The sequence below is a fragment of the Nelumbo nucifera genome, chromosome 4 (genome assembly GCF_055504915.1).
Source record: "Nelumbo nucifera cultivar China Antique chromosome 4, China Antique-T2T, whole genome shotgun sequence".
NCBI lineage: Eukaryota > Viridiplantae > Streptophyta > Magnoliopsida > Proteales > Nelumbonaceae > Nelumbo > Nelumbo nucifera.
Window position 1 is genome coordinate 52,625,775 of NC_142652.1, and position 23,795 is coordinate 52,649,569.

The 23,795-nt window shown below is 46.7% G+C and overlaps 38 non-coding genes and 12 pseudogenes across 38 annotated transcripts; all 50 read right to left on the reverse strand.

The window, feature by feature from the left end:
• Nucleotides 1-338: 338 nt before the first annotated feature.
• LOC148797588 (5S ribosomal RNA) lies at nt 339-457 on the reverse strand (annotated as a pseudogene).
• A 342-nt stretch (nt 458-799) lies between these two features.
• On the reverse strand, nt 800-918 carry LOC148797589 (5S ribosomal RNA). Its single transcript, XR_016074669.1, has one exon. It is a non-coding gene; the product is annotated as a 5S ribosomal RNA (ribosomal RNA).
• A 355-nt stretch (nt 919-1,273) lies between these two features.
• Nucleotides 1,274-1,392, reverse strand: LOC148797590 (5S ribosomal RNA). Its single transcript, XR_016069201.1, has one exon. It is a non-coding gene; the product is annotated as a 5S ribosomal RNA (ribosomal RNA).
• A 355-nt stretch (nt 1,393-1,747) lies between these two features.
• LOC148797591 (5S ribosomal RNA) lies at nt 1,748-1,866 on the reverse strand (annotated as a pseudogene).
• Nucleotides 1,867-2,220: 354 nt separating this feature from the next.
• On the reverse strand, nt 2,221-2,339 carry LOC148797592 (5S ribosomal RNA). Its single transcript, XR_016072291.1, has one exon. It is a non-coding gene; the product is annotated as a 5S ribosomal RNA (ribosomal RNA).
• Nucleotides 2,340-2,694: 355 nt separating this feature from the next.
• Nucleotides 2,695-2,813, reverse strand: LOC148797593 (5S ribosomal RNA). Its single transcript, XR_016070218.1, has one exon. It is a non-coding gene; the product is annotated as a 5S ribosomal RNA (ribosomal RNA).
• A 355-nt stretch (nt 2,814-3,168) lies between these two features.
• LOC148797594 (5S ribosomal RNA) lies at nt 3,169-3,287 on the reverse strand (annotated as a pseudogene).
• Nucleotides 3,288-3,629: 342 nt separating this feature from the next.
• LOC148797595 (5S ribosomal RNA) lies at nt 3,630-3,748 on the reverse strand. Its single transcript, XR_016071431.1, has one exon. It is a non-coding gene; the product is annotated as a 5S ribosomal RNA (ribosomal RNA).
• Nucleotides 3,749-4,103: 355 nt separating this feature from the next.
• Nucleotides 4,104-4,222, reverse strand: LOC148797596 (5S ribosomal RNA). Its single transcript, XR_016074161.1, has one exon. It is a non-coding gene; the product is annotated as a 5S ribosomal RNA (ribosomal RNA).
• Nucleotides 4,223-4,577: 355 nt separating this feature from the next.
• Nucleotides 4,578-4,696, reverse strand: LOC148797597 (5S ribosomal RNA). The gene has a single exon (XR_016074162.1). It is a non-coding gene; the product is annotated as a 5S ribosomal RNA (ribosomal RNA).
• A 354-nt stretch (nt 4,697-5,050) lies between these two features.
• Nucleotides 5,051-5,169, reverse strand: LOC148797598 (5S ribosomal RNA). Its single transcript, XR_016074680.1, has one exon. It is a non-coding gene; the product is annotated as a 5S ribosomal RNA (ribosomal RNA).
• A 354-nt stretch (nt 5,170-5,523) lies between these two features.
• LOC148797599 (5S ribosomal RNA) lies at nt 5,524-5,642 on the reverse strand. The gene has a single exon (XR_016072142.1). It is a non-coding gene; the product is annotated as a 5S ribosomal RNA (ribosomal RNA).
• Nucleotides 5,643-5,997: 355 nt separating this feature from the next.
• On the reverse strand, nt 5,998-6,116 carry LOC148797600 (5S ribosomal RNA). Its single transcript, XR_016070316.1, has one exon. It is a non-coding gene; the product is annotated as a 5S ribosomal RNA (ribosomal RNA).
• Nucleotides 6,117-6,470: 354 nt separating this feature from the next.
• Nucleotides 6,471-6,589, reverse strand: LOC148797601 (5S ribosomal RNA). The gene has a single exon (XR_016074691.1). It is a non-coding gene; the product is annotated as a 5S ribosomal RNA (ribosomal RNA).
• Nucleotides 6,590-6,944: 355 nt separating this feature from the next.
• LOC148797602 (5S ribosomal RNA) lies at nt 6,945-7,063 on the reverse strand (annotated as a pseudogene).
• A 354-nt stretch (nt 7,064-7,417) lies between these two features.
• Nucleotides 7,418-7,536, reverse strand: LOC148797603 (5S ribosomal RNA). Its single transcript, XR_016072292.1, has one exon. It is a non-coding gene; the product is annotated as a 5S ribosomal RNA (ribosomal RNA).
• A 355-nt stretch (nt 7,537-7,891) lies between these two features.
• Nucleotides 7,892-8,010, reverse strand: LOC148797604 (5S ribosomal RNA). Its single transcript, XR_016070220.1, has one exon. It is a non-coding gene; the product is annotated as a 5S ribosomal RNA (ribosomal RNA).
• Nucleotides 8,011-8,365: 355 nt separating this feature from the next.
• Nucleotides 8,366-8,484, reverse strand: LOC148797605 (5S ribosomal RNA; annotated as a pseudogene).
• Nucleotides 8,485-8,838: 354 nt separating this feature from the next.
• LOC148797606 (5S ribosomal RNA) lies at nt 8,839-8,957 on the reverse strand. The gene has a single exon (XR_016073349.1). It is a non-coding gene; the product is annotated as a 5S ribosomal RNA (ribosomal RNA).
• A 355-nt stretch (nt 8,958-9,312) lies between these two features.
• LOC148797607 (5S ribosomal RNA) lies at nt 9,313-9,431 on the reverse strand. Its single transcript, XR_016070221.1, has one exon. It is a non-coding gene; the product is annotated as a 5S ribosomal RNA (ribosomal RNA).
• A 355-nt stretch (nt 9,432-9,786) lies between these two features.
• Nucleotides 9,787-9,905, reverse strand: LOC148797608 (5S ribosomal RNA; annotated as a pseudogene).
• A 353-nt stretch (nt 9,906-10,258) lies between these two features.
• LOC148797609 (5S ribosomal RNA) lies at nt 10,259-10,377 on the reverse strand. Its single transcript, XR_016071433.1, has one exon. It is a non-coding gene; the product is annotated as a 5S ribosomal RNA (ribosomal RNA).
• A 355-nt stretch (nt 10,378-10,732) lies between these two features.
• On the reverse strand, nt 10,733-10,851 carry LOC148797610 (5S ribosomal RNA). The gene has a single exon (XR_016070222.1). It is a non-coding gene; the product is annotated as a 5S ribosomal RNA (ribosomal RNA).
• Nucleotides 10,852-11,206: 355 nt separating this feature from the next.
• On the reverse strand, nt 11,207-11,325 carry LOC148797611 (5S ribosomal RNA; annotated as a pseudogene).
• Nucleotides 11,326-11,679: 354 nt separating this feature from the next.
• On the reverse strand, nt 11,680-11,798 carry LOC148797612 (5S ribosomal RNA). The gene has a single exon (XR_016072293.1). It is a non-coding gene; the product is annotated as a 5S ribosomal RNA (ribosomal RNA).
• A 355-nt stretch (nt 11,799-12,153) lies between these two features.
• LOC148797613 (5S ribosomal RNA) lies at nt 12,154-12,272 on the reverse strand. The gene has a single exon (XR_016070223.1). It is a non-coding gene; the product is annotated as a 5S ribosomal RNA (ribosomal RNA).
• A 355-nt stretch (nt 12,273-12,627) lies between these two features.
• LOC148797614 (5S ribosomal RNA) lies at nt 12,628-12,746 on the reverse strand (annotated as a pseudogene).
• A 342-nt stretch (nt 12,747-13,088) lies between these two features.
• Nucleotides 13,089-13,207, reverse strand: LOC148797615 (5S ribosomal RNA). The gene has a single exon (XR_016072998.1). It is a non-coding gene; the product is annotated as a 5S ribosomal RNA (ribosomal RNA).
• A 355-nt stretch (nt 13,208-13,562) lies between these two features.
• On the reverse strand, nt 13,563-13,681 carry LOC148797616 (5S ribosomal RNA). The gene has a single exon (XR_016074163.1). It is a non-coding gene; the product is annotated as a 5S ribosomal RNA (ribosomal RNA).
• Nucleotides 13,682-14,036: 355 nt separating this feature from the next.
• On the reverse strand, nt 14,037-14,155 carry LOC148797617 (5S ribosomal RNA). Its single transcript, XR_016074164.1, has one exon. It is a non-coding gene; the product is annotated as a 5S ribosomal RNA (ribosomal RNA).
• A 354-nt stretch (nt 14,156-14,509) lies between these two features.
• LOC148797618 (5S ribosomal RNA) lies at nt 14,510-14,628 on the reverse strand. Its single transcript, XR_016074702.1, has one exon. It is a non-coding gene; the product is annotated as a 5S ribosomal RNA (ribosomal RNA).
• A 354-nt stretch (nt 14,629-14,982) lies between these two features.
• LOC148797619 (5S ribosomal RNA) lies at nt 14,983-15,101 on the reverse strand. Its single transcript, XR_016072143.1, has one exon. It is a non-coding gene; the product is annotated as a 5S ribosomal RNA (ribosomal RNA).
• Nucleotides 15,102-15,456: 355 nt separating this feature from the next.
• Nucleotides 15,457-15,575, reverse strand: LOC148797620 (5S ribosomal RNA). The gene has a single exon (XR_016072144.1). It is a non-coding gene; the product is annotated as a 5S ribosomal RNA (ribosomal RNA).
• A 354-nt stretch (nt 15,576-15,929) lies between these two features.
• LOC148797621 (5S ribosomal RNA) lies at nt 15,930-16,048 on the reverse strand. The gene has a single exon (XR_016072145.1). It is a non-coding gene; the product is annotated as a 5S ribosomal RNA (ribosomal RNA).
• Nucleotides 16,049-16,403: 355 nt separating this feature from the next.
• On the reverse strand, nt 16,404-16,522 carry LOC148797622 (5S ribosomal RNA). Its single transcript, XR_016070317.1, has one exon. It is a non-coding gene; the product is annotated as a 5S ribosomal RNA (ribosomal RNA).
• Nucleotides 16,523-16,876: 354 nt separating this feature from the next.
• LOC148797623 (5S ribosomal RNA) lies at nt 16,877-16,995 on the reverse strand. Its single transcript, XR_016071698.1, has one exon. It is a non-coding gene; the product is annotated as a 5S ribosomal RNA (ribosomal RNA).
• A 355-nt stretch (nt 16,996-17,350) lies between these two features.
• Nucleotides 17,351-17,469, reverse strand: LOC148797624 (5S ribosomal RNA; annotated as a pseudogene).
• A 354-nt stretch (nt 17,470-17,823) lies between these two features.
• LOC148797625 (5S ribosomal RNA) lies at nt 17,824-17,942 on the reverse strand. The gene has a single exon (XR_016072294.1). It is a non-coding gene; the product is annotated as a 5S ribosomal RNA (ribosomal RNA).
• Nucleotides 17,943-18,297: 355 nt separating this feature from the next.
• LOC148797626 (5S ribosomal RNA) lies at nt 18,298-18,416 on the reverse strand. The gene has a single exon (XR_016070224.1). It is a non-coding gene; the product is annotated as a 5S ribosomal RNA (ribosomal RNA).
• A 355-nt stretch (nt 18,417-18,771) lies between these two features.
• LOC148797627 (5S ribosomal RNA) lies at nt 18,772-18,890 on the reverse strand (annotated as a pseudogene).
• A 354-nt stretch (nt 18,891-19,244) lies between these two features.
• On the reverse strand, nt 19,245-19,363 carry LOC148797628 (5S ribosomal RNA). Its single transcript, XR_016073350.1, has one exon. It is a non-coding gene; the product is annotated as a 5S ribosomal RNA (ribosomal RNA).
• Nucleotides 19,364-19,718: 355 nt separating this feature from the next.
• On the reverse strand, nt 19,719-19,837 carry LOC148797629 (5S ribosomal RNA). Its single transcript, XR_016070225.1, has one exon. It is a non-coding gene; the product is annotated as a 5S ribosomal RNA (ribosomal RNA).
• Nucleotides 19,838-20,192: 355 nt separating this feature from the next.
• Nucleotides 20,193-20,311, reverse strand: LOC148797630 (5S ribosomal RNA; annotated as a pseudogene).
• A 353-nt stretch (nt 20,312-20,664) lies between these two features.
• LOC148797631 (5S ribosomal RNA) lies at nt 20,665-20,783 on the reverse strand. Its single transcript, XR_016071434.1, has one exon. It is a non-coding gene; the product is annotated as a 5S ribosomal RNA (ribosomal RNA).
• Nucleotides 20,784-21,138: 355 nt separating this feature from the next.
• Nucleotides 21,139-21,257, reverse strand: LOC148797632 (5S ribosomal RNA). Its single transcript, XR_016075492.1, has one exon. It is a non-coding gene; the product is annotated as a 5S ribosomal RNA (ribosomal RNA).
• A 355-nt stretch (nt 21,258-21,612) lies between these two features.
• Nucleotides 21,613-21,731, reverse strand: LOC148797633 (5S ribosomal RNA). The gene has a single exon (XR_016070509.1). It is a non-coding gene; the product is annotated as a 5S ribosomal RNA (ribosomal RNA).
• A 354-nt stretch (nt 21,732-22,085) lies between these two features.
• Nucleotides 22,086-22,204, reverse strand: LOC148797634 (5S ribosomal RNA). Its single transcript, XR_016074713.1, has one exon. It is a non-coding gene; the product is annotated as a 5S ribosomal RNA (ribosomal RNA).
• A 355-nt stretch (nt 22,205-22,559) lies between these two features.
• LOC148797635 (5S ribosomal RNA) lies at nt 22,560-22,678 on the reverse strand. Its single transcript, XR_016074166.1, has one exon. It is a non-coding gene; the product is annotated as a 5S ribosomal RNA (ribosomal RNA).
• Nucleotides 22,679-23,033: 355 nt separating this feature from the next.
• On the reverse strand, nt 23,034-23,152 carry LOC148797636 (5S ribosomal RNA; annotated as a pseudogene).
• Nucleotides 23,153-23,506: 354 nt separating this feature from the next.
• On the reverse strand, nt 23,507-23,625 carry LOC148797637 (5S ribosomal RNA). The gene has a single exon (XR_016073351.1). It is a non-coding gene; the product is annotated as a 5S ribosomal RNA (ribosomal RNA).
• Between the last annotated feature and the right edge of the window lie 170 nt (nt 23,626-23,795).

Genomic DNA, 23,795 nt, shown 5'->3' on the forward strand with positions numbered 1-23,795 from the left:
TTAGATCTTTATGCACTATCTTGCTCCCCTCCATTAATTGTTTTAGATTTGAAAAAACTGTGTATGCAGCCTTCCTCCCTTGGTAACCGTGCACAAGCTCCTACGTGAGCAGAGTGTTTGCTTTTCAGATCTGCCGCACCCCTGGATAGATGCAATACTATCGCGGGGCCCACAATGCACGACGAATGCCAAAAGCCCGGTTTTTGCACGGTTCCCATTCAGTAATGACGATCGTGCCGCAAATGGTCCGAGTATCCGGCGCGTTGTTTGAGTTTGTCTCGCCGAAACGACAAATGGAATTTGCAAATACGATATCGAAATAAAATATTAATAAAATTAGGGTGAAACACAAGGACTTCCGAGGAGGTCACCCATCCTAATACTACTCTCGCCCAAGCACACTTAACTTCGGAGTTCTGATGAGATCCGGTGCATTAGTGCTGGTATGATAGCACCCGTTTAATTCATGCTCGCTTAGATCTTTATGACCTATCTTGCTCCCTTCCATTAATTGTTTTAGATTTGAAAAAAATGTGTATGCAGCCTCTTTCCCTTGGTAACCGTGCACAAGCTCCTACGTGAGCGGAGTGTTTGCTTTTCAGATCTGCCGCACCTCCGGATAGATGCAATACTATCGCGGGGCCCACAATGCATGACGAATGCCGAAAGCCCGGTTCTTGCATCGTGGCCATTCAGTAATGACGATCGTGCCGCAAATGGTCCGAGTATCCGACGCATTGTTTCCAGTATCTCCCAGAAACAACAAATGGAATTTGCAAATACAAATCAAAATAAAATTGGGGTGCAACACGAGGACTTCCCAGGAGGTCACCCATCCTAGTACTACTCTCGCCCAAGCACGCTTAACTTCGGAGTTCTGATGGGATCCGGTGCATTAGTGCTGGTATGATCGCACCCGTTTAATTCATGCTCGCTTAGATCTTTATGCACTATCTTGCTCCCCTCCATTAATTGTTTTAGACTTGAAAAAACTGTGTATGCAGCCTTCCTCCCTTGGTAACCGTGCACAAGCTCTTACGTGAGCAGAGTGTTTGCTTTTTAGATCTGCCGCACCCCCGGATAGATGCAATACTATCGCGGGGCCCACAATGCACGACGAATGCCAAAAGCCCGGTTTTTTCACGGTTCCCATTCAGTAATGACAATCGTGCCGCAAATGGTCCGAGTATCCGGCGCGTTGTTTGCGTTTGTCTCGCCGAAACGACAAATGGAATTTGCAAATACGATATCGAAATAAAATATTAATAAAATTGGGGTGCAACACGAGGACTTCCCAGGAGGTCACCCATCCTAGGACTACTCCCGCCCATGCACACTTAACTTCGGAGTTCTGATGGGATCCGGTGCATTAGTGCTGGTATGAACGCACCCGTTTAATTCATGCTCGCTTAGATCTTTATGCACTATCTTGCTCCCCTCCATTAATTGTTTTAGACTTGAAAAAACTGTGTATGCAGCCTTCCTCCCTTGGTAACCGTGCACAAGCTCCTACGTGAGCAGAGTGTTTGCTTTTCAGATCTGCCGCACCCCCGGATAGATGCAATACTATCGCGGGGCCCACAATGCACGACGAATGCCAAAAGCCCGGTTTTTGCACGGTTCCCATTCAGTAATGACGATCGTGCCGCAAATGGTCCGAGTATCCGGCGCGTTGTTTGAGTTTGTCTCGCCGACACGACAAATGGAATTTGCAAATACGATATCGAAATAAAATATTAATAAAATTGGGGTGAAACACAAGGACTTCCCAGGAGGTCACCCATCCTAATACTACTCTCGCCCAAGCACACTTAACTTCGGAGTTCTGATGGGATCCGGTGCATTTGTGCTGGTATGATCGCACAAGTTTAATTCATGCTCGCTTAGATCTTTATGAACTATCTTGCTCCCTTCCATTAATTGTTTTAGATTTGAAAAAAATGTGTATGCAGCCTTCCTCCCTTGGTAACCGTGCACAAGCTCCTACGTGAGCGGAGTGTTTGCTTTTCAGATCTGCCGCACCTCCGGATATATGCAATACTATCGCGGGGCCCACAATGCACGACGAATGCCGAAAGCCCGGTTCTTGCATCGTTGCCATTCAGTAATGACGATCGTGCCGCAAATGGTCCGAGTATCCGACGCATTGTTTCCAGTTGTCTCCCAGAAACAACAAATGGAATTTGCAAATACAAATCAAAATAAAATATTAATAAAATTGGGGTGCAACACGAGGACTTCCCAGGTGGTCACCCTTCCTAGTACTACTCTCGCCCAAGCACGCTTAACTTCGGAGTTCTGATGAGATCCGGTGCATTAGTGCTGGTATGATCGCACCCGTTTAATTCATGCTCGCTTAGATCTTTGTGCACTATCTTGCTCCCCTCCATTAATTGTTTTAGACTTGAAAAAACTGTGTATGCAGCCTTCCTCCCATGGTAACCGTGCACAAGCTCCTACGTGAGCAGAGTGTTTGCTTTTCAGATCTGTCGCACCCCCGGATAGATGCAATACTATCGCGGGGCCCACAATGCACGACGAATGCCAAAAGCCCGGTTTTTTCACGGTTCCCATTCAGTAATGACAATCGTGCCGCAAATGGTCTGAGTATCCGGCGCGTTGTTTGCGTTTGTCTCGCCGAAACGACAAATGGAATTTGCAAATACGATATCGAAATAAAATATTAATAAAATTGGGGTGCAACACGAGGACTTCCCAGGAGGTCACCCATCCTAGGACTACTCCCGCCCATGCACACTTAACTTCGGAGTTCTGATGGGATCCGATGCATTAGTGCTAGTATGATCGCACCCGTTTAATTCATGCTCGCTTAGATCTTTATGCACTATCTTGCTCCCCTCCATTAATTGTTTTAGATTTGAAAAAACTGTGTATGCAGCCTTCCTCCCTTGGTAACCGTGCACAAGCTCCTACGTGAGCAGAGTGTTTGCTTTTCAGATCTGCCGCACCCCCGGATAGATGCAATACTATCGCGGGGCCCACAATGCACGACGAATGCCAAAAGCCCGGTTTTTGCACGGTTCCCATTCAGTAATGACGATCGTGCCGCAAATGGTCCGAGTATCCGGCGCGTTGTTTGAGTTTGTCTCGCCGAAACGACAAATGGAATTTGCAAATACGATATCGAAATAAAATATTAATAAAATTAGGGTGAAACACAAGGACTTCCGAGGAGGTCACCCATCCTAATACTACTCTCGCCCAAGCACACTTAACTTCGGAGTTCTGATGAGATCCGGTGCATTAGTGCTGGTATGATAGCACCCGTTTAATTCATGCTCGCTTAGATCTTTATGACCTATCTTGCTCCCTTCCATTAATTGTTTTAGATTTGAAAAAAATGTGTATGCAGCCTCTTTCCCTTGGTAACCGTGCACAAGCTCCTACGTGAGCGGAGTGTTTGCTTTTCAGATCTGCCGCACCTCCGGATAGATGCAATACTATCGCGGGGCCCACAATGCATGACGAATGCCGAAAGCCCGGTTCTTGCATCGTGGCCATTCAGTAATGACGATCGTGCCGCAAATGGTCCGAGTATCCGACGCATTGTTTCCAGTATCTCCCAGAAACAACAAATGGAATTTGCAAATACAAATCAAAATAAAATTGGGGTGCAACACGAGGACTTCCCAGGAGGTCACCCATCCTAGTACTACTCTCGCCCAAGCACGCTTAACTTCAGAGTTCTGATGGGATCCGGTGCATTAGTGCTGGTATGATCGCACCCGTTTAATTCATGCTCGCTTAGATCTTTATGCACTATCTTGCTCCCCTCCATTAATTGTTTTAGACTTGAAAAAACTGTGTATGCAGCCTTCCTCCCTTGGTAACCGTGCACAAGCTCTTACGTGAGCAGAGTGTTTGGTTTTTAGATCTGCCACACCCCCGGATAGATGCAATACTATCGCGGGGCCCACAATGCACGACGAATGCCAAAAGCCCGGTTTTTGCGCGGTTCTCATTCAGTAATGACGATTGTGCCGCAAATGGTCCGAGTATCCGGCGCGTTGTTTGCGTTTGTCTCGCCGAAACGACAAATGGAATTTGCAAATACGATATCGAAATAAAATTTTAATAAAATTGGGGTGCAACACGAGGACTTCCCAGGAGGTCACCCATCCTAGGACTACTCCCGCCCATGCACACTTAACTTCGGAGTTCTGATGGGATCCGGTGCATTAGTGCTGGTATGATCGCACCCGTTTAATTCATGCTCGCTTAGATCTTTATGCACTATCTTGCTCCCCTCCATTAATTGTTTTAGACTTGAAAAAACTGTGTATGCAGCCTTCCTCCCTTGGTAACCGTGCACAAGCTCCTACGTGAGCAGAGTGTTTGCTTTTCAGATCTGCCGCACCCCCGGATAGATGCAATACTATCGCGGGGCCCACAATGCACGACGAATGCCAAAAGCCCGGTTTTTGCACGGTTCCCATTAAGTAATGACGATCGTGCCGCAAATGGTCCGAGTATCCGGCGCGTTGTTTGAGTTTGTCTCGCCGAAACGAAAAATGGAATTTGCAAATACGATATCAAAATAAAATATTAACAAAATTGGGGTGCAACACGAGGACTTCCCAGGAGGTCACCCATCCTAGGACTACTCCCGCCCATGCACACTTAACTTCGGAGTTCTGATGGGATCCGGTGCATTAGTGCTGGTATGATCGCACCCGTTTAATTCATGCTCGCTTAGATCTTTATGCACTATCTTGCTCCCCTCCATTAATTGTTTTAGATTTGAAAAAACTGTGTATGCAGCCTTCCTCCCTTGGTAACCGTGCACAAGCTCCAACGTGAGCAGAGTGTTTGCATTTCAGATCTGCCGCACCCCCGGATAGATGCAATACTATCGCGGGGCCCACAATGCATGACGAATGCCGAAAGCCCGGTTCTTGCATCGTTGCCATTCAGTAATGACGATCGTGCCGCAAATGGTCCGAGTATCCGACGCATTGTTTCCAGTTGTCTCCCAGAAACAACAAATGGAATTTGCAAATACAAATCAAAATAAAATATTAATAAAATTGGGGTGCAACACGAGGACTTCCCAGGAGGTCACCCATCCTAGTACTACTCTCGCCCAAGCACGCTTAACTTCGGAGTTCTGATGGGATCCGGTGCATTAGTGCTGGTATGATCGCACCCGTTTAATTCATGCTCGCTTAGATCTTTATGCACTATCTTGCTCCCCTCCATTAATTGTTTTAGACTTGAAAAAACTGTGTATGCAGCCTTCCTCCCTTGGTAACCGTGCACAAGCTCTTACGTGAGCAGAGTGTTTGCTTTTTAGATCTGCCGCACCCCCGGATAGATGCAATACTATCACGGGGCCCACAATGCATGACGAATGCCGAAAGCCCGGTTCTTGCATCGTTGCCATTCAGTAATGACGATCGTGCCGCAAATGGTCCGAGTATCCGACGCATTGTTTCCAGTTGTCTCCCAGAAACAACAAATGGAATTTGCAAATACAAATCAAAATAAAATATTAATAAAATTGGGGTGCAACACGAGGACTTCCCAGGAGGTCACCCATCCTAGTACTACTCTCGCCCAAGCACGCTTAACTTCGGAGTTCTGTTGGGATCCGGTGCATTAGTGCTGGTATGATCGCACCCGTTTAATTCATGCTCGCTTAGATCTTTATGCACTATCTTGCTCCCCTCCATTAATTGTTTTAGACTTGAAAAAAACTGTGTATGCAGCCTTCCTCCCTTGGTAACCGTGCACAAGCTCTTACGTGAGCAGAGTGTTTGCTTTTTAGATCTGCCGCACCCCCGGATAGATGCAATACTATCGCGGGGCCCACAATGCACGACGAATGCCAAAAGCCCGGTTTTTTCACGGTTCCCATTCAGTAATGACAATCGTGCCGCAAATGGTCCGAGTATCCGGCGCGTTGTTTGCGTTTGTCTCGCCGAAACGACAAATGGAATTTGCAAATACGATATCGAATAAAATATTAATAAAATTGGGGTGCAACACGAGGACTTCCCAGGAGGTCACCCATCCTAGGACTACTCCCGCCCATGCACACTTAACTTCGTAGTTCTGATGGGATCCGGTGCATTAGTGCTGGTATGATCGCACCCGTTTAATTCATGCTCGCTTAGATCTTTATGCACTATCTTGCTCCCCTCCAGTAATTGTTTTAGATTTGAAAAAACTGTGTATGCAGCCTTCCTCCCTTGGTAACCGTGCACAAGCTCCTACGTGAGCAGAGTGTTTGCATTTCAGATCTGCCGCACCCCCGGATAGATGCCATACTATCGCGGGGCCCACAATGCATGACGAATGCCGAAAGCCCGGTTCTTGCATCGTTGCCATTCAGTAATGACGATCGTGCCGCAAATGGTCCGAGTATCCGACGCATTGTTTCCAGTTGTCTCCCAGAAACAACAAATGGAATTTGCAAATACAAATCAAAATAAAATATTAAAAAAATTGGGGTGCAACACGAGGACTTCCCAGGAGGTCACCCATCCTAGTACTACTCTCGCCCAAGCACGCTTAACTTCGGAGTTCTGATGGGATCCGGTGCATTAGTGCTGGTATGATCGCACCCGTTTAATTCATGCTCGCTTAGATCTTTATGCACTATCTTGCTCCCCTCCATTAATTGTTTTAGACTTGAAAAAACTGTGTATGCAGCCTTCCTCCCTTGGTAACCGTGCACAAGCTCTTACGTGAGCAGAGTGTTTGCTTTTTAGATCTGCCGCACCCCCGGATAGATGCAATACTATCGCGGGGCCCACAATGCACGACGAATGCCAAAAGCCCGGTTTTTTCACGGTTCCCATTCAGTAATGACAATCGTGCCGCAAATGGTCTGAGTATCCGGCGCGTTGTTTGCGTTTGTCTCGCCGAAACGACAAATGGAATTTGCAAATACGATATCGAAATAAAATATTAATAAAATTGGGGTGAAACACAAGGACTTCCCAGGAGGTCACCCATCCTAATACTACTCTCGCCCAAGCACACTTAACTTCGGAGTTCTGATGGGATCCGGTGCATTTGTGCTGGTATGATCGCACAAGTTTAATTCATGCTCGCTTAGATCTTTATGAACTATCTTGCTCCCTTCCATTAATTGTTTTAGATTTGAAAAAAATGTGTATGCAGCCTTCCTCCCTTGGTAACCGTGCACAAGCTCCTACGTGAGCGGAGTGTTTGCTTTTCAGATCTGCCGCACCTCCGGATAGATGCAATACAATCGCGGGGCCCACAATGCACGACGAATGCCGAAAGCCCGGTTCTTGCATCGTTGCCATTCAGTAATGACGATCGTGCCGCAAATGGTCCGAGTATCCGACGCATTGTTTCCAGTTGTCTCCCAGAAACAACAAATGGAATTTGCAAATACAAATCAAAATAAAATATTAATAAAATTGGGGTGCAACACGAGGACTTCCCAGGTGGTCACCCTTCCTAGTACTACTCTCGCCCAAGCACGCTTAACTTCGGAGTTCTGATGAGATCCGGTGCATTAGTGCTGGTATGATCGCACCCGTTTAATTCATGCTCGCTTAGATCTTTGTGCACTATCTTGCTCCCCTCCATTAATTGTTTTAGACTTGAAAAAACTGTGTATGCAGCCTTCCTCCCTTGGTAACCGTGCACAAGCTCCTACGTGAGCAGAGTGTTTGCTTTTCAGATCTGTCGCACCCCCGGATAGATGCAATACTATCGCGGGGCCCACAATGCACGACGAATGCCAAAAGCCCGGTTTTTTCACGGTTCCCATTCAGTAATGACAATCGTGCCGCAAATGGTCTGAGTATCCGGCGCGTTGTTTGCGTTTGTCTCGCCGAAACGACAAATGGAATTTGCAAATACGATATCGAAATAAAATATTAATAAAATTGGGGTGCAACACGAGGACTTCCCAGGAGGTCACCCATCCTAGGACTACTCCCGCCCATGCACACTTAACTTCGGAGTTCTGATGGGATCCGATGCATTAGTGCTAGTATGATCGCACCCGTTTAATTCATGCTCGCTTAGATCTTTATGCACTATCTTGCTCCCCTCCATTAATTGTTTTAGACTTGAAAAAACTGTGTATGCAGCCTTCCTCCCTTGGTAACCGTGCACAAGCTCCTACGTGAGCAGAGTGTTTGCTTTTCAGATCTGCCGCACGCCCGGATAGATGCAATACTATCGCGGGGCCCACAATGCACGACGAATGCCAAAAGCCCGGTTTTTGCACGGTTCCCATTCAGTAATGACGATCGTGCCGCAAATGGTCCGAGTATCCGGCGCGTTGTTTGAGTTTGTCTCGCCGACACGACAAATGGAATTTGCAAATACGATATCGAAATAAAATATTAATAAAATTGGGGTGAAACACAAGGACTTCCCAGGAGGTCACCCATCCTAATACTACTCTCGCCCAAGCACACTTAACTTCGGAGTTCTGATGGGATCCGGTGCATTTGTGCTGGTATGATCGCACAAGTTTAATTCATGCTCGCTTAGATCTTTATGAACTATCTTGCTCCCTTCCATTAATTGTTTTAGATTTGAAAAAAATGTGTATGCAGCCTTCCTCCCTTGGTAACCGTGCACAAGCTCCTACGTGAGCGGAGTGTTTGCTTTTCAGATCTGCCGCACCTCCGGATAGATGCAATACTATCGCGGGGCCCACAATGCACGACGAATGCCGAAAGCCCGGTTCTTGCATCGTTGCCATTCAGTAATGACGATCGTGCCGCAAATGGTCCGAGTATCCGACGCATTGTTTCCAGTTGTCTCCCAGAATCAACAAATGGAATTTGCAAATACAAATCAAAATAAAATATTAATAAAATTGGGGTGCAACACAAGGACTTCCCAGGTGGTCACCCTTCCTAGTACTACTCTCGCCCAAGCACGCTTAACTTCGGAGTTCTGATGAGATCCGGTGCATTAGTGCTGGTATGATCGCACCCGTTTAATTCATGCTCGCTTAGATCTTTGTGCACTATCTTGCTCCCCTCCATTAATTGTTTTAGACTTGAAAAAACTGTGTATGCAGCCTTCCTCCCTTGGTAACCGTGCACAAGCTCCTACGTGAGCAGAGTGTTTGCTTTTCAGATCTGTCGCACCCCCGGATAGATGCAATACTATCGCGGGGCCCACAATGCACGACGAATGCCAAAAGCCCGGTTTTTTCACGGTTCCCATTCAGTAATGACAATCGTGCCGCAAATGGTCTGAGTATCCGGCGCGTTGTTTGCGTTTGTCTCGCCGAAACGACAAATGGAATTTGCAAATACGATATCGAAATAAAATATTAATAAAATTGGGGTGCAACACGAGGACTTCCCAGGAGGTCACCCATCCTAGGACTACTCCCGCCCATGCACACTTAACTTCGGAGTTCTGATGGGATCCGATGCATTAGTGCTAGTATGATCGCACCCGTTTAATTCATGCTCGCTTAGATCTTTATGCACTATCTTGCTCCCCTCCATTAATTGTTTTAGACTTGAAAAAACTGTGTATGCAGCCTTCCTCCCTTGGTAACCGTGCACAAGCTCCTACGTGAGCAGAGTGTTTGCTTTTCAGATCTGCCGCACCCCCGGATAGATGCAATACTATCGCGGGGCCCACAATGCACGACGAATGCCAAAAGCCCGGTTTTTGCACGGTTCCCATTCAGTAATGACGATCGTGCCGCAAATGGTCCGAGTATCCGGCGCGTTGTTTGAGTTTGTCTCGCCGAAACGACAAATGGAATTTGCAAATACGATATCGAAATAAAATATTAATAAAATTAGGGTGAAACACAAGGACTTCCGAGGAGGTCACCCATCCTAATACTACTCTCGCCCAAGCACACTTAACTTCGGAGTTCTGATGAGATCCGGTGCATTAGTGCTGGTATGATAGCACCCGTTTAATTCATGCTCGCTTAGATCTTTATGACCTATCTTGCTCCCTTCCATTAATTGTTTTAGATTTGAAAAAAATGTGTATGCAGCCTCTTTCCCTTGGTAACCGTGCACAAGCTCCTACGTGAGCGGAGTGTTTGCTTTTCAGATCTGCCGCACCTCCGGATAGATGCAATACTATCGCGGGGCCCACAATGCATGACGAATGCCGAAAGCCCGGTTCTTGCATCGTGGCCATTCAGTAATGACGATCGTGCCGCAAATGGTCCGAGTATCCGACGCATTGTTTCCAGTATCTCCCAGAAACAACAAATGGAATTTGCAAATACAAATCAAAATAAAATATTAATAAAATTGGGGTGCAACACGAGGACTTCCCAGGAGGTCACCCATCCTAGTACTACTCTCGCCCAAGCACGCTTAACTTCAGAGTTCTGATGGGATCCGGTGCATTAGTGCTGGTATGATCGCACCCGTTTAATTCATGCTCGCTTAGATCTTTATGCACTATCTTGCTCCCCTCCATTAATTGTTTTAGACTTGAAAAAACTGTGTATGCAGCCTTCCTCCCTTGGTAACCGTGCACAAGCTCTTACGTGAGCAGAGTGTTTGCTTTTTAGATCTGCCGCACCCCCGGATAGATGCAATACTATCGCGGGGCCCACAATGCACGACGAATGCCAAAAGCCCGGTTTTTGCACGGTTCTCATTCAGTAATGACGATTGTGCCGCAAATGGTCCGAGTATCCGGCGCGTTGTTTGCGTTTGTCTCGCCGAAACGACAAATGGAATTTGCAAATACGATATCGAAATAAAATATTAATAAAATTGGGGTGCAACACGAGGACTTCCCAGGAGGTCACCCATCCTAGGACTACTCCCGCCCATGCACACTTAACTTCGGAGTTCTGATGGGATCCGATGCATTAGTGCTAGTATGATCGCACCCGTTTAATTCATGCTCGCTTAGATCTTTATGCACTATCTTGCTCCCCTCCATTAATTGTTTTAGACTTGAAAAAACTGTGTATGCAGCCTTCCTCCCTTGGTAACCGTGCACAAGCTCCTACGTGAGCAGAGTGTTTGCTTTTCAGATCTGCCGCACCCCCGGATAGATGCAATACTATCGCGGGGCCCACAATGCACGACGAATGCCAAAAGCCCGGTTTTTGCACGGTTCCCATTCAGTAATGACGATCGTGCCGCAAATGGTCCGAGTATCCGGCGCGTTGTTTGAGTTTGTCTCGCCGACACGACAAATGGAATTTGCAAATACGATATCGAAATAAAATATTAATAAAATTGGGGTGAAACACAAGGACTTCCCAGGAGGTCACCCATCCTAATACTACTCTCGCCCAAGCACACTTAACTTCGGAGTTTTGATGGGATCCGGTGCATTTGTGCTGGTATGATCGCACAAGTTTAATTCATGCTCGCTTAGATCTTTATGAACTATCTTGCTCCCTTCCATTAATTGTTTTAGATTTGAAAAAAATGTGTATGCAGCCTTCCTCCCTTGGTAACCGTGCACAAGCTCCTACGTGAGCGGAGTGTTTGCTTTTCAGATCTGCCGCACCTCCGGATATATGCAATACTATCGCGGGGCCCACAATGCACGACGAATGCCGAAAGCCCGGTTCTTGCATCGTTGCCATTCAGTAATGACGATCGTGCCGCAAATGGTCCGGGTATCCGACGCATTGTTTCCAGTTGTCTCCCAGAAACAACAAATGGAATTTGCAAATACAAATCAAAATAAAATATTAATAAAATTGGGGTGCAACACGAGGACTTCCCAGGTGGTCACCCTTCCTAGTACTACTCTCGCCCAAGCACGCTTAACTTCGGAGTTCTGATGAGATCCGGTGCATTAGTGCTGGTATGATCGCACCCGTTTAATTCATGCTCGCTTAGATCTTTGTGCACTATCTTGCTCCCCTCCATTAATTGTTTTAGACTTGAAAAAACTGTGTATGCAGCCTTCCTCCCATGGTAACCGTGCACAAGCTCCTACGTGAGCAGAGTGTTTGCTTTTCAGATCTGTCGCACCCCCGGATAGATGCAATACTATCGCGGGGCCCACAATGCACGACGAATGCCAAAAGCCCGGTTTTTTCACGGTTCCCATTCAGTAATGACAATCGTGCCGCAAATGGTCTGAGTATCCGGCGCGTTGTTTGCGTTTGTCTCGCCGAAACGACAAATGGAATTTGCAAATACGATATCGAAATAAAATATTAATAAAATTGGGGTGCAACACGAGGACTTCCCAGGAGGTCACCCATCCTAGGACTACTCCCGCCCATGCACACTTAACTTCGGAGTTCTGATGGGATCCGATGCATTAGTGCTAGTATGATCGCACCCGTTTAATTCATGCTCGCTTAGATCTTTATGCACTATCTTGCTCCCCTCCATTAATTGTTTTAGATTTGAAAAAACTGTGTATGCAGCCTTCCTCCCTTGGTAACCGTGCACAAGCTCCTACGTGAGCAGAGTGTTTGCTTTTCAGATCTGCCGCACCCCCGGATAGATGCAATACTATCGCGGGGCCCACAATGCACGACGAATGCCAAAAGCCCGGTTTTTGCACGGTTCCCATTCAGTAATGACGATCGTGCCGCAAATGGTCCGAGTATCCGGCGCGTTGTTTGAGTTTGTCTCGCCGAAACGACAAATGGAATTTGCAAATACGATATCGAAATAAAATATTAATAAAATTAGGGTGAAACACAAGGACTTCCGAGGAGGTCACCCATCCTAATACTACTCTCGCCCAAGCACACTTAACTTCGGAGTTCTGATGAGATCCGGTGCATTAGTGCTGGTATGATAGCACCCGTTTAATTCATGCTCGCTTAGATCTTTATGACCTATCTTGCTCCCTTCCATTAATTGTTTTAGATTTGAAAAAAATGTGTATGCAGCCTCTTTCCCTTGGTAACCGTGCACAAGCTCCTACGTGAGCGGAGTGTTTGCTTTTCAGATCTGCCGCACCTCCGGATAGATGCAATACTATCGCGGGGCCCACAATGCATGACGAATGCCGAAAGCCCGGTTCTTGCATCGTGGCCATTCAGTAATGACGATCGTGCCGCAAATGGTCCGAGTATCCGACGCATTGTTTCCAGTATCTCCCAGAAACAACAAATGGAATTTGCAAATACAAATCAAAATAAAATTGGGGTGCAACACGAGGACTTCCCAGGAGGTCACCCATCCTAGTACTACTCTCGCCCAAGCACGCTTAACTTCAGAGTTCTGATGGGATCCAGTGCATTAGTGCTGGTATGATCGCACCCGTTTAATTCATGCTCGCTTAGATCTTTATGCACTATCTTGCTCCCCTCCATTAATTGTTTTAGACTTGAAAAAACTGTGTATGCAGCCTTCCTCCCTTGGTAACCGTGCACAAGCTCTTACGTGAGCAGAGTGTTTGCTTTTTAGATCTGCCACACCCCCGGATAGATGCAATACTATCGCGGGGCCCACAATGCACGACGAATGCCAAAAGCCCGGTTTTTGCGCGGTTCTCATTCAGTAATGACGATTGTGCCGCAAATGGTCCGAGTATCCGGCGCGTTGTTTGCGTTTGTCTCGCCGAAACGACAAATGGAATTTGCAAATACGATATCGAAATAAAATTTTAATAAAATTGGGGTGCAACACGAGGACTTCCCAGGAGGTCACCCATCCTAGGACTACTCCCGCCCATGCACACTTAACTTCGGAGTTCTGATGGGATCCGGTGCATTAGTGCTGGTATGATCGCACCCGTTTAATTCATGCTCGCTTAGATCTTTATGCACTATCTTGCTCCCCTCCATTAATTGTTTTAGACTTGAAAAAACTGTGTATGCAGCCTTCCTCCCTTGGTAACCGTGCACAAGCTCCTACGTGAGCAGAGTGTTTGCTTTTCAGATCTGCCGCACCCCCGGATAGATGCAATACTATCGCGGGGCCCACAATGCACGACGAATGCCAAAAGCCCGGTTTTTGCACGGTTCCCATTCAGTAATGACGATCGTGCCGCAAATGGTCCGAGTATCCGGCGCGTTGTTTGAGTTTGTCTCGCCGAAACGAAAAATGGAATTTGCAAATACGATATCAAAATAAAATATTAACAAAATTGGGGTGCAACACGAGGACTTCCCAGGAGGTCACCCATCCTAGGACTACTCCCGCCCATGCACACTTAACTTCGGAGTTCTGATGGGATCCGGTGCATTAGTGCTGGTATGATCGCACCCGTTTAATTCATGCTCGCTTAGATCTTTATGCACTATCTTGCTCCCCTCCATTAATTGTTTTAGATTTGAAAAAACTGTGTATGCAGCCTTCCTCCCTTGGTAACCGTGCACAAGCTCCAACGTGAGCAGAGTGTTTGCATTTCAGATCTGCCGCACCCCCGGATAGATGCAATACTATCGCGGGGCCCACAATGCATGACGAATGCCGAAAGCCCGGTTCTTGCATCGTTGCCATTCAGTAATGACGATCGTGCCGCAAATGGTCCGAGTATCCGACGCATTGTTTCCAGTTGTCTCCCAGAAACAACAAATGGAATTTGCAAATACAAATCAAAATAAAATATTAATAAAATTGGGGTGCAACACGAGGACTTCCCAGGAGGTCACCCATCCTAGTACTACTCTCGCCCAAGCACGCTTAACTTCGGAGTTCTGATGGGATCCGGTGCATTAGTGCTGGTATGATCGCACCCGTTTAATTCATGCTCGCTTAGATCTTTATGCACTATCTTGCTCCCCTCCATTAATTGTTTTAGACTTGAAAAAACTGTGTATGCAGCCTTCCTCCCTTGGTAACCGTGCACAAGCTCTTACGTGAGCAGAGTGTTTGCTTTTTAGATCTGCCGCACCCCCGGATAGATGCAATACTATCACGGGGCCCACAATGCATGACGAATGCCGAAAGCCCGGTTCTTGCATCGTTGCCATTCAGTAATGACGATCGTGCCGCAAATGGTCCGAGTATCCGACGCATTGTTTCCAGTTGTCTCCCAGAAACAACAAATGGAATTTGCAAATACAAATCAAAATAAAATATTAATAAAATTGGGGTGCAACACGAGGACTTCCCAGGAGGTCACCCATCCTAGTACTACTCTCGCCCAAGCACGCTTAACTTCGGAGTTCTGTTGGGATCCGGTGCATTAGTGCTGGTATGATCGCACCCGTTTAATTCATGCTCGCTTAGATCTTTATGCACTATCTTGCTCCCCTCCATTAATTGTTTTAGACTTGAAAAAAACTGTGTATGCAGCCTTCCTCCCTTGGTAACCGTGCACAAGCTCTTACGTGAGCAGAGTGTTTGCTTTTTAGATCTGCCGCACCCCCGGATAGATGCAATACTATCACGGGGCCCACAATGCATGACGAATGCCGAAAGCCCGGTTCTTGCATCGTTGCCATTCAGTAATGACGATCGTGCCGCAAATGGTCCGAGTATCCGACGCATTGTTTCCAGTTGTCTCCCAGAAACAACAAATGGAATTTGCAAATACAAATCAAAATAAAATATTAATAAAATTGGGGTGCAACACGAGGACTTCCCAGGAGGTCACCCATCCTAGTACTACTCTCGCCCAAGCACGCTTAACTTCGGAGTTCTGTTGGGATCCGGTGCATTAGTGCTGGTATGATCGCACCCGTTTAATTCATGCTCGCTTAGATCTTTATGCACTATCTTGCTCCCCTCCATTAATTGTTTTAGACTTGAAAAAACTGTGTATGCAGCCTTCCTCCCTTGGTAACCGTGCACAAGCTCTTACGTGAGCAGAGTGTTTGCTTTTTAGATCTGCCGCACCCCCGGATAGATGCAATACTATCACGGGGCCCACAATGCATGACGAATGCCGAAAGCCCGGTTCTTGCATCGTTGCCATTCAGTAATGACGATCGTGCCGCAAATGGTCCGAGTATCCGACGCATTGTTTCCAGTTGTCTCCCAGAAACAACAAATGGAATTTGCAAATACAAATCAAAATAAAATATTAATAAAATTGGGGTGCAACACGAGGACTTCCCAGGAGGTCACCCATCCTAGTACTACTCTCGCCCAAGCACGCTTAACTTCGGAGTTCTGTTGGGATCCGGTGCATTAGTGCTGGTATGATCGCACCCGTTTAATTCATGCTCGCTTAGATCTTTATGCACTATCTTGCTCCCCTCCATTAATTGTTTTAGACTTGAAAAAAACTGTGTATGCAGCCTTCCTCCCTTGGTAACCGTGCACAAGCTCTTACGTGAGCAGAGTGTTTGCTTTTTAGATCTGCCGCACCCCCGGATAGATGCAATACTATCGCGGGGCCCACAATGCACGACGAATGCCAAAAGCCCGGTTTTTTCACGGTTCCCATTCAGTAATGACAATCGTGCCGCAAATGGTCCGAGTATCCGGCGCGTTGTTTGCGTTTGTCTCGCCGAAACGACAAATGGAATTTGCAAATACGATATCGAATAAAATATTAATAAAATTGGGGTGCAACACGAGGACTTCCCAGGAGGTCACCCATCCTAGGACTACTCCCGCCCATGCACACTTAACTTCGTAGTTCTGATGGGATCCGGTGCATTAGTGCTGGTATGATCGCACCCGTTTAATTCATGCTCGCTTAGATCTTTATGCACTATCTTGCTCCCCTCCAGTAATTGTTTTAGATTTGAAAAAACTGTGTATGCAGCCTTCCTCCCTTGGTAACCGTGCACAAGCTCCTACGTGAGCAGAGTGTTTGCATTTCAGATCTGCCGCACCCCCGGATAGATGCCATACTATCGCGGGGCCCACAATGCATGACGAATGCCGAAAGCCCGGTTCTTGCATCGTTGCCATTCAGTAATGACGATCGTGCCGCAAATGGTCCGAGTATCCGACGCATTGTTTCCAGTTGTCTCCCAGAAACAACAAATGGAATTTGCAAATACAAATCAAAATAAAATATTAAAAAAATTGGGGTGCAACACGAGGACTTCCCAGGAGGTCACCCATCCTAGTACTACTCTCGCCCAAGCACGCTTAACATCGGAGTTCTGATGGGATCCGGTGCATTAGTGCTGGTATGATCGCACCCGTTTAATTCATGCTCGCTTAGATCTTTATGCACTATCTTGCTCCCCTCCATTAATTGTTTTAGACTTGAAAAAACTGTGTATGCAGCCTTCCTCCCTTGGTAACCGTGCACAAGCTCTTACGTGAGCAGAGTGTTTGCTTTTTAGATCTGCCGCACCCCCGGATAGATGCAATACTATCGCGGGGCCCACAATGCACGACGAATGCCAAAAGCCCGGTTTTTTCACGGTTCCCATTCAGTAATGACAATCGTGCCGCAAATGGTCTGAGTATCCGGCGCGTTGTTTGCGTTTGTCTCGCCGAAACGACAAATGGAATTTGCAAATACGATATCGAAATAAAATATTAATAAAATTGGGGTGAAACACAAGGACTTCCCAGGAGGTCACCCATCCTAATACTACTCTCGCCCAAGCACACTTAACTTCGGAGTTCTGATGGGATCCGGTGCATTTGTGCTGGTATGATCGCACAAGTTTAATTCATGCTCGCTTAGATCTTTATGAACTATCTTGCTCCCTTCCATTAATTGTTTTAGATTTGAAAAAAATGTGTATGCAGCCTTCCTCCCTTGGTAACCGTGCACAAGCTCCTACGTGAGCGGAGTGTTTGCTTTTCAGATCTGCCGCACCTCCGGATAGATGCAATACAATCGCGGGGCCCACAATGCACGACGAATGCCGAAAGCCCGGTTCTTGCATCGTTGCCATTCAGTAATGACGATCGTGCCGCAAATGGTCCGAGTATCCGACGCATTGTTTCCAGTTGTCTCCCAGAAACAACAAATGGAATTTGCAAATACAAATCAAAATAAAATATTAATAAAATTGGGGTGCAACACGAGGACTTCCCAGGTGGTCACCCTTCCTAGTACTACTCTCGCCCAAGCACGCTTAACTTCGGAGTTCTGATGAGATCCGGTGCATTAGTGCTGGTATGATCGCACCCGTTTAATTCATGCTCGCTTAGATCTTTGTGCACTATCTTGCTCCCCTCCATTAATTGTTTTAGACTTGAAAAAACTGTGTATGCAGCCTTCCTCCCTTGGTAACCGTGCACAAGCTCCTACGTGAGCAGAGTGTTTGCTTTTCAGATCTGTCGCACCCCCGGATAGATGCAATACTATCGCGGGGCCCACAATGCACGACGAATGCCAAAAGCCCGGTTTTTTCACGGTTCCCATTCAGTAATGACAATCGTGCCGCAAATGGTCTGAGTATCCGGCGCGTTGTTTGCGTTTGTCTCGCCGAAACGACAAATGGAATTTGCAAATACGATATCGAAATAAAATATTAATAAAATTGGGGTGCAACACGAGGACTTCCCAGGAGGTCACCCATCCTAGGACTACTCCCGCCCATGCACACTTAACTTCGGAGTTCTGATGGGATCCGATGCATTAGTGCTAGTATGATCGCACCCGTTTAATTCATGCTCGCTTAGATCTTTATGCACTATCTTGCTCCCCTCCATTAATTGTTTTAGACTTGAAAAAACTGTGTATGCAGCCTTCCTCCCTTGGTAACCGTGCACAAGCTCCTACGTGAGCAGAGTGTTTGCTTTTCAGATCTGCCGCACGCCCGGATAGATGCAATACTATCGCGGGGCCCACAATGCACGACGAATGCCAAAAGCCCGGTTTTTGCACGGTTCCCATTCAGTAATGACGATCGTGCCGCAAATGGTCCGAGTATCCGGCGCGTTGTTTGAGTTTGTCTCGCCGACACGACAAATGGAATTTGCAAATACGATATCGAAATAAAATATTAATAAAATTGGGGTGAAACACAAGGACTTCCCAGGAGGTCACCCATCCTAATACTACTCTCGCCCAAGCACACTTAACTTCGGAGTTCTGATGGGATCCGGTGCATTTGTGCTGGTATGATCGCACAAGTTTAATTCATGCTCGCTTAGATCTTTATGAACTATCTTGCTCCCTTCCATTAATTGTTTTAGATTTGAAAAAAATGTGTATGCAGCCTTCCTCCCTTGGTAACCGTGCACAAGCTCCTACGTGAGCGGAGTGTTTGCTTTTCAGATCTGCCGCACCTCCGGATAGATGCAATACTATCGCGGGGCCCACAATGCACGACGAATGCCGAAAGCCCGGTTCTTGCATCGTTGCCATTCAGTAATGACGATCGTGCCGCAAATGGTCCGAGTATCCGACGCATTGTTTCCAGTTGTCTCCCAGAATCAACAAATGGAATTTGCAAATACAAATCAAAATAAAATATTAATAAAATTGGGGTGCAACACAAGGACTTCCCAGGTGGTCACCCTTCCTAGTACTACTCTCGCCCAAGCACGCTTAACTTCGGAGTTCTGATGAGATCCGGTGCATTAGTGCTGGTATGATCGCACCCGTTTAATTCATGCTCGCTTAGATCTTTGTGCACTATCTTGCTCCCCTCCATTAATTGTTTTAGACTTGAAAAAACTGTGTATGCAGCCTTCCTCCCTTGGTAACCGTGCACAAGCTCCTACGTGAGCAGAGTGTTTGCTTTTCAGATCTGTCGCACCCCCGGATAGATGCAATACTATCGCGGGGCCCACAATGCACGACGAATGCCAAAAGCCCGGTTTTTTCACGGTTCCCATTCAGTAATGACAATCGTGCCGCAAATGGTCTGAGTATCCGGCGCGTTGTTTGCGTTTGTCTCGCCGAAACGACAAATGGAATTTGCAAATACGATATCGAAATAAAATATTAATAAAATTGGGGTGCAACACGAGGACTTCCCAGGAGGTCACCCATCCTAGGACTACTCCCGCCCATGCACACTTAACTTCGGAGTTCTGATGGGATCCGATGCATTAGTGCTAGTATGATCGCACCCGTTTAATTCATGCTCGCTTAGATCTTTATGCACTATCTTGCTCCCCTCCATTAATTGTTTTAGACTTGAAAAAACTGTGTATGCAGCCTTCCTCCCTTGGTAACCGTGCACAAGCTCCTACGTGAGCAGAGTGTTTGCTTTTCAGATCTGCCGCACCCCCGGATAGATGCAATACTATCGCGGGGCCCACAATGCACGACGAATGCCAAAAGCCCGGTTTTTGCACGGTTCCCATTCAGTAATGACGATCGTGCCGCAAATGGTCCGAGTATCCGGCGCGTTGTTTGAGTTTGTCTCGCCGAAACGACAAATGGAATTTGCAAATACGATATCGAAATAAAATATTAATAAAATTAGGGTGAAACACAAGGACTTCCGAGGAGGTCACCCATCCTAATACTACTCTCGCCCAAGCACACTTAACTTCGGAGTTCTGATGAGATCCGGTGCATTAGTGCTGGTATGATAGCACCCGTTTAATTCATGCTCGCTTAGATCTTTATGACCTATCTTGCTCCCTTCCATTAATTGTTTTAGATTTGAAAAAAATGTGTATGCAGCCTCTTTCCCTTGGTAACCGTGCACAAGCTCCTACGTGAGCGGAGTGTTTGCTTTTCAGATCTGCCGCACCTCCGGATAGATGCAATACTATCGCGGGGCCCACAATGCATGACGAATGCCGAAAGCCCGGTTCTTGCATCGTGGCCATTCAGTAATGACGATCGTGCCGCAAATGGTCCGAGTATCCGACGCATTGTTTCCAGTATCTCCCAGAAACAACAAATGGAATTTGCAAATACAAATCAAAATAAAATATTAATAAAATTGGGGTGCAACACGAGGACTTCCCAGGAGGTCACCCATCCTAGTACTACTCTCGCCCAAGCACGCTTAACTTCAGAGTTCTGATGGGATCCGGTGCATTAGTGCTGGTATGATCGCACCCGTTTAATTCATGCTCGCTTAGATCTTTATGCACTATCTTGCTCCCCTCCATTAATTGTTTTAGACTTGAAAAAACTGTGTATGCAGCCTTCCTCCCTTGGTAACCGTGCACAAGCTCTTACGTGAGCAGAGTGTTTGCTTTTTAGATCTGCCGCACCCCCGGATAGATGCAATACTATCGCGGGGCCCACAATGCACGACGAATGCCAAAAGCCCGGTTTTTGCACGGTTCTCATTCAGTAATGACGATTGTGCCGCAAATGGTCCGAGTATCCGGCGCGTTGTTTGCGTTTGTCTCGCCGAAACGACATATGGAATTTGCAAATACGATATCGAAATAAAATTTTAATAAAATTGGGGTGCAACACGAGGACTTCCCAGGAGGTCACCCATCCTACGACTACTCCCGCCCATGCACACTTAACTTCGGAGTTCTGATGGGATCCGGTGCATTAGTGCTGGTATGATCGCACCCGTTTAATTCATGCTCGCTTAGATCTTTATGCACTATCTTGCTCCCCTCCATTAATTGTTTTAGACTTGAAAAAACTGTGTATGCAGCCTTCCTCCCTTGGTAACCGTGCACAAGCTCTTACGTGAGCAGAGTGTTTGCTTTTTAGATCTGCCGCACCCCCGGATAGATGCAATACTATCGCGGGGCCCACAATGCACGACGAATGCCAAAAGCCCGGTTTTTTCACGGTTCCCATTCAGTAATGACAATCGTGCCGCAAATGGTCCGAGTATCCGGCGCGTTGTTTGCGTTTGTCTCGCCGAAACGACAAATGGAATTTGCAAATACGATATCGAAATAAAATATTAATAAAATTGGGGTGCAACACGAGGACTTCCCAGGAAGTCACCCATCCTAGGACTACTCCCACCCACGCACACTTAACTTCGGAGTTCTGATGGGATCCGGTGCATTAGTGCTGGTATGATCGCACCCGTTTAATTCATGCTCGCTTAGATCTTTATGCACTATCTTGCTCCCCTCCATTAATTGTTTTAGATTTGAAAAAACTGTGTATGCAGCCTTCCTCCCTTGCTAACCGTGCACAAGCTCCTACGTGAGCAGAGTGTTTGCATTTCAGATCTGCCGCACCCCCGGATAGATGCCATACTATCGCGGGGCCCACAATGCATGACGAATGCCGAAAGCCCGGTTCTTGCATCGTTGCCATTCAGTAATGACGATCGTGCCGCAAATGGTCCGAGTATCCGACGCATTGTTTCCAGTTGTCTCCCAGAAACAACAAATGGAATTTGCAAATACAAATCAAAATAAAATATTAATAAAATTGGGGTGCAACACGAGGACTTCCCAGGAGGTCACCCATCCTAGTACTACTCTCGCCCAAGCACGCTTAACTTCGGAGTTCTGATGGGATCCGGTGCATTAGTGCTGGTATGATCGCACCCGTTTAATTCATGCTCGCTTAGATCTTTATGCACTATCTTGCTCCCCTCCATTAATTGTTTTAGACTTGAAAAAACTGTGTATGCAGCCTTCCTCCCTTGGTATCCGTGCACAAGCTCTTACGTGAGCAGAGTGTTTGCTTTTTAGATCTGCCGCACCCCCGGATAGATGCAATACTATCGCGGGGCCCACAATGCACGACGAATGCCAAAAGCCCGGTTTTTTCACGGTTCCCATTCAGTAATGACAATCGTGCCGCAAATGGTCCGAGTATCCGGCGCGTTGTTTGCGTTTGTCTCGCCGAAACGACAAATGGAATTTGCAAATACGATATCGAAATAAAATATTAATAAAATTGGGGTGCAACACGAGGACTTCCCAGGAGGTCACCCATCCTAGGACTACTCCCGCCCATGCACACTTAACTTCGGAGTTCTGATGGGATCCGGTGCATTAGTGCTGGTATGATCGCACCCGTTTAATTCATGCTCGCTTAGATCTTTATGCACTATCTTGCTCCCCTCCATTAATTGTTTTAGACTTGAAAAAACTGTGTATGCAGCCTTCCTCCCTTGGTAACCGTGCACAAGCTCCTACGTGAGCAGAGTGTTTGCTTTTCAGATCTGCCGCACCCCCGGATAGATGCAATACTATCGCGGGGCCCACAATGCACGACGAATGCCAAAAGCCCGGTTTTTGCACGGTTCCCATTCAGTAATGACGATCGTGCCGCAAATGGTCCGAGTATCCGGCGCGTTGTTTGAGTTTGTCTCGCCGACACGACAAATGGAATTTGCAAATACGATATCGAAATAAAATATTAATAAAATTGGGGTGAAACACAAGGACTTCCCAGGAGGTCACCCATCCTAATACTACTCTCGCCCAAGCACACTTAACTTCGGAGTTCTGATGGGATCCGGTGCATTTGTGCTGGTATGATCGCACAAGTTTAATTCATGCTCGCTTAGATCTTTATGAACTATCTTGCTCCCTTCCATTAATTGTTTTAGATTTGAAAAAAATGTGTATGCAGCCTTCCTCCCTTGGTAACCGTGCACAAGCTCCTACGTGAGCGGAGTGTTTGCTTTTCAGATCTGCCGCACCTCCGGATAGATGCAATACTATCGCGGGGCCCACAATGCACGACGAATGCCGAAAGCCCGGTTCTTGCATCGTTGCCATTCAGTAATGACGATCGTGCCGCAAATGGTCCGAGTATCCGACGCATTGTTTCCAGTTGTCTCCCAGAATCAACAAATGGAATTTGCAAATACAAATCAAAATAAAATATTAATAAAATTGGGGTGCAACACAAGGACTTCCCAGGTGGTCACCCTTCCTAGTACTACTCTCGCCCAAGCACGCTTAACTTCGGAGTTCTGATGAGATCCGGTGCATTAGTGCTGGTATGATCGCACCCGTTTAATTCATGCTCGCTTAGATCTTTGTGCACTATCTTGCTCCCCTCCATTAATTGTTTTAGACTTGAAAAAACTGTGTATGCAGCCTTCCTCCCTTGGTAACCGTGCACAAGCTCCTACGTGAGCAGAGTGTTTGCTTTTCAGATCTGTCGCACCCCCGGATAGATGC